This window comes from Choloepus didactylus, chromosome 2 (assembly GCF_015220235.1).
Source record: "Choloepus didactylus isolate mChoDid1 chromosome 2, mChoDid1.pri, whole genome shotgun sequence".
Classification (NCBI taxonomy): Eukaryota; Metazoa; Chordata; class Mammalia; order Pilosa; family Megalonychidae; genus Choloepus; species Choloepus didactylus.
This window is the reverse complement of record NC_051308.1, coordinates 64,489,767-64,496,011: the sequence shown is the minus strand read 5'-3', so window position 1 is coordinate 64,496,011 and position 6,245 is coordinate 64,489,767.

Below are 6,245 nucleotides of genomic sequence, written 5' to 3'. Positions count from 1 at the left end.
TTCCCCACTAACTTCATGGCTTTGTTAGTCTTATCTCAGCTTTCCATTGCCTGTATCCTGTGGCCAGTTGCTAATATCTGAGGCTTTCTGTAAAGAGTTGCATGACAATCACTGTGTCTGGGGGCATGAAAGGTGCCAGACCCCTGTCCAGGGAATCCTACAGATTTCACTGCAATCTCAGCCATTCCACCCTTTCCAGACTAGTGTACAATGTGTGATTGGTCACAGAAGTCCCTGAAAATGCTGTTTCATACAGTTCCTGGCTATTTACCAGCTGTCTAGAGGAGTATCTAAATTCTACATCTCACCACTCCATCTTGCCCCATCCCCTTCAGTTCTCCCTCATTTTTGAAGGATATTTTTGACAGAAAAAGAATTCTTGGCTGGTAGTTTTTTATTTAAGAACCTTAAATATATCATTCCACTGCTTTTTTGCCCCCATTGTTTCTTATACAAAATTGGAATATAGTCTTCTCATGCATCTCTTGTATGTGATGAATTGCTTTTCTCTTGCCATTTTCAGAATTCTCTCTTTGTCTTTGACATTTGACATTTGTATTAGTATGTATCTTGGAGTAGTTCTACTGTATTATGATTTATTCCTTTTTGAGTTTGCTATGCTTATTGGCCATATACCCTTTGTCTTTCATAAAAGTCTGGAAATTTGCTGCCATTTCTCCCTAAAAAATACTTTCTGCCACATTTATTTTGTCTCCTCCTTATGGGATAATTGTGACTTGTGTATTTGTCTTCTTTGTGCTGTCTTTCAATTCCCTGAGACTCTGTTTTATTTTTTCCATTCTGTTCTCTACCTCTTTTTTTACCTGTAAGATTTTAGATGTGCTATCCTCTAGTTCACTGGTCCTTCCTTCTACCTCTTCAAATATGCTATTGTATGCCTCAAGTATATTCTTTCCCCCCATTCATACTAGCCCTTAACAGGTTTGTGATTTATTTATTTATTTTTATTTTAAGTTTATTAATTTACATTCACCCACCATACAATCCATCCAAAGTATGCAATCAATGGCTCAGTTTCATCCCATAGTTGTGCATTCATCACCATAATCAACTTTAAAACATTTTCATCACTCTCAAACAAGGGAAATAAAAATTTAAAACAAAACCCAAAACATCCAATACCCCTTATCCCCTCTCCCCCAGTACAGATGTGGTACATTTGTTACTACTGATGAAAGAATACTAAGACATCACTGTTAAGTATAGTCCATAGTTTGCAACAGCTTTATTTTCCCTTTTAATACTCTATTATTTGCTCCTTGTAATAGTTTTGCATACATTTGTTCTAATTCATGACAGAACTATTTTTAAATTTGTATTGTTAATCACAGTCACCATCCAATACTAGATTCATTGTGTTACACATTCTCATTAGTCTTTATCTCTTCTGTTTTGTCTCTCTTTCATATAAATTCTGTTATTTTTTTACAAGCTTTCAAATGCTTGTTTATGCTTATGCTGTGTCTTCCTAATATTCTTTATCTATGCTGTATTTTCCTTTGTCTCCTTGAATTGATTTAGGAGATTTTTTTTGAAAAATCATTGATTAGTTCTTTCAAATCCTGTATCTTGCCTGAAGTTTTAGGTTGTCCCCATTGGGACATACATTCCTGTTTCTTAATATGGCTTGTAATTTTTTGCTGCTGTTGGGGCATCTGGTTTTCTTGGTGAGTTTATTCTGGAGATCAGTTACTCTTGCTTATGGAATTCTTGTTGATTGTCTTTGTGCTAAAGCTCTTTTTGACACCTGCTTCAATTTATTTTAGACATCTAAGATAGATTGTGATTAAGTGTTTAGAATATTTTCATCTATTATTCACCTGATTCTTGCCCTAGATATATGATATTATTTTTGAGATTGCACTATTTGTGAAATTGTTTCACCCCAAGGAGAAAATTTCTTTTCTCATGTTCCTCCTCCCAGAATGATCTCTTCTGATTCTTTTGGGTTTGCCTCTACATGGCTTTAGTTCTCCTTTTGTTGTCTCTACCTGCTTTTATCTAGAGTGCTAATTGAGGGAAGAACATCTTCTGGTAAGGACCTTCACAAGTCAGGTTTTTTCCTGTGAAAACAGGCCCAGAGATCCATGATGGTGGTGTAACTCAGTTCCAAAGTGCTCCTGGGAGGACATGCAGATGATGCCTAGCTTCTCTATGACCTCTCACAACTTCTGTGCTTTCCTGGAATGCAAGTTGATGGTGCTCTTCTGTAACATATTTCTCTATAGTCAGAAGGTGGTACTGTGTCTTTAGTTCTCAACTGACTCTACCCCTGCAATTGGCATAGTTGAGACAGAGGCTACAAGCCACTGTGGCTGGGGCAAGTTGAAACTGTTCTTGTATCCAAGATCCTGAGGTGTGATTCTCCTACAATAGCTGAAAACTGCAATGAGCCAAGAGCCTTGTTTTTTTGTTTTTGTTTTTTTTTGTTTTTTTTCTTTTTTGATGTGGAAGACACATTGAGAAGTCATAGTGTCTCTCAATCAGCCCCACTTCCACCCTTGCCTGGGGAATGGTTGAGGCAGATTTCCAGCTGCTTTCTGTGATGGTTGGTTTGAATGTGTAGCTATTCTGGGATCTAGAATTCAGCGTCCGAGTTCACTAATCAAAAGCCACAGGCACTGTCCAGCATTGACACCCCCCACTTATTCTTGGGGAAAAGCCTCCCTTCAGCAACTTGGCCCCTGCCACCCCAAGAATTTACTGTGTCTCTCAATCAGTCCCAATTCTGTCCTTGCTGGGGATGGGTTTGAAAGTGAGGAAGAGAGGGGATTTCTGTCCTGGCTTGTGACAACCGTAGCCATTCTCACAGCTGGATCCAGCACTCCAAATTTGCTAATCCGAAGCCATAGGCACTACCTGGGCTTGCCATCACTTTCCTTTGGAATAAGTCATCCTTCAGCAAACTGATTCCTACTCCCTGAGTGGTTACATGTCTCACAACACACCCTACTTCCTCCACTGCTGGGGGCAGTTTGGAACAGGTTCTTCCAGGTACTTTCTGCCTTGGGTGGGTTGTAAATTTAGCTGTGCCTGGAGCTGGTACCAAGGAGACCAAATATGTAATCAGAAGCCACAATTTCTGTCCAACCACAATCCCCACCCCTGTTCCTGGAAGGGAACACATCTATTTCCAGCCATGGAGTCACTCCTGAGGTAGCTGGTAATGCCAGTAGGTGATGGTCAACCTCCTCATCCTGGAGAGATCTACTCACAGATTTCATCTCAGTTTATCAGTCTCTTCTTTCCATTCTTCCATGGATTGTTTAGAGTATAATTCTGGTCTCCAGTGCCCCCAAAATAATTGTTTGAGACAGTTTTTGATAGTTTACTAGCTTGCATGGGGGACAAACCAATTCCTGGTGCTCCCTATTCTGTGATCTTGCCTTCTTGGTTCCTTTACTTCATGATAATACTTGGGAGATGTTAGAAACAAGCATTATACCAAAAAAATGCTCACCCATTTCTGGAGGAGAAAAGAATTTATTTACAATCTTGCAAGATAGGGTGCACAGTCAGAAACGTAGTGGGCTGGCACACGCGAGGAAGAAAATGGCGATCTTTTAATCTCCTATTCCTAATGCGCAAGTCCCTCCCCTGTTTCCCCATTGGCTGGGTACTACAGAGGTTACAGCCTATCCAATAGAACTAACTAGCCCATCTTTGAGATTTTAATTGGTACAGCCTATCCAAGAGAGCCAGCTAGCTCATTATTGAGATTTTGAATTGTACAGCCTATCCGAGAGTGTTCATTCAGTTTAAATTTCCTGCTGGAAGTTCCCACCTCTGATTTTACCTCATATCTCTTTACATTCCAGTAACTATGGTTACTTTTCCATATAAGGACCTGGCACAGATTCTCTCTTTCTTCCCTTTAACACAGGGCCTGTTTAAACTGGTTCTGCCCCCATTTTACCTATCCCATGCTGTTTCTATGTGAAAGCTAAACTTATCCCTTTCTTACAGGTGACAATTATCCAAAATTACTCAGTTGGTTTATCTGCCCCAATCTTTGTCTTTCATCTTCTTATGGAATGACAAATACAGGTATGCGGACCACATGATACTACTTCAAAAGTTGTTAAGACTTTATTAATTCTTTCAATCATATTTTTCTATGTTTCATTTTGGAGAATGCCTATTAAATTATTCTAAAGCCCATTGATTACTTTTTTTGCATTGTTCATTGTGAATTTTCTCCACAGTTATATATAACAATCAGATGTTCTATTTCCAGTTGTAGGATTTAAGTTTCATTCCTTTATCAAATTATACATCTCTTCATAAATTTTATATGTATTTCCTCTAAATTCCCAATAGTTTTTCTCCTATATTTTAAGTATATGTTTTGCCTGCTTATTTTTCATTTGGTTGTCTTTGGATCTGTTTCTACTGATAGATTTTTTTCTCTTGAATACAGGTCATATTTTCTGCTTCTTTGCATGCCTAGCAAGATTTTATTATACATTGTGAATGAAGAAGGGGCACTTCTCAAATATGGGTCTGTTGCTCAGCGTGGCTAATACAAGTTACACCAAACCCAGTTGAAGAGGAAAAGCTGGTTTAATTTAAACCAACAGGAAAACAAGTAAAATTATCCCAAGTCTGTCTCTCTGAGTGTCTTTTTAATTGGGTTTTATACCCAGGTTCAGAGACAAAGAGAACTAATCATTCAATTAGCATGCAACAAGAGTGATAGACAAAAGGCTATCTATATCTAGGAGAATTGGAGCAATCTCCCAATGATTTTTTATTTGGCTAAACCCATGAGAGACAAAGGGAATCAATTTAGTTATTTTCTGTTTTCCTGTTTTCTTCAGGAGCCACGTGGCATTTGTGAGAGGTGCAAACTTTACACTTACATGTCATGTAACAGGTTTGAAGAACTTCAGTAATTTAATTATTTTCTGTTTTCCTGTTTTCTTCAGGAGCTAGGAGATGATGAGCAAACTTTACATTTACATATGTTTGCACACCCTACATTTACAAATTGTTCCTTTGTGAGAATAGGAGCTTCCATTGTATCCTGTTTCCAGCTTTGAAGGTTACATTTTACAATTTCTTGCTTGCTTATAGTTTTCAGTTATATTTTAAAAGTTATTGTTACATGAATAATATATTGTAGAGATTATAGACTTTGATCTATTCATCTGAAAAATATTGATTTTTCTTCTAGAAGGAAGTAATATTCCTGGTAGAATTGTATTATTCTATTAATGTTTTCTCTTTCTGTTTTGTTAGGGTAGGCCTATTTCAGTTTACCCTAGTCCAAGTGAATAATTCATAGTCAACTTCTGTGACTTGCCAATTACATCTAAAACATCTGTTCTCTACTTTAGTAGAACAGGTGATGAATTTGCCAGTGTATACTGGCTTTGAGCTCCAATCTCCTTCTCTCCATACTGGACATTCAGTTGCATTTTTCACTTTTTTCAGCCTTACAATAATTTTCTTTTCAAATGATCTGCTTAGAGTTTTCACATCAAACATTCTCAGTGAACAGACAATAAATAATTGAAAGGGAGCTGATAGACACATATTTTGTGGCGTCACTAAGGGACCTCCCTTTCTTCATGCATTTCCTTTCTAATTTGCAAATGTTCTGCCAGCCCAAGATTCAGAACTGCTTTGCCCATTGAGATAAGATTCCTGCTTTTCACTTAAGCCTTATCAGTTGAAAAACTGGATAAATAAGGGTCTCACAGTTTGATTTCATTCTTTCAAGAGTGGAACAGCTAATTTCTGCTTGCTTATGCTCACTCAAGCTGTTAAGTTTTATATTTCATGTTGGATTTATAATTATTATTTGTAGAAGGGTGAGCATGATATAAACTATTCTGTTATTGCAGAAGTTGTATATATGTATATCTATTTATATATAATTTTTAAATTTATTTAATCCTTAAAATTATTATGTTTATAGCACATAAACAAATGATTAAATAAATAAATACATAATTATACATGCATTGACTTGTTAATGCATGTATAATTGGTCACCAATTTTTTTTTCCACTTTTATAGTAATATTGAATTTCCAATTTTAATTATCTGTTAGTTAGCCATTCCTTCAAAGGGAAGGATTATATTTTTAGGCATGACAAATATAATTGAGCATAAATTATACATACATGGAAAGAAAATAAAGAATAAACCGTTTAATGGGAGAAGCCAGTACATATAAACATAAGGCTTCAGTGATATTCCCCCAAAAGAAGAGAAAT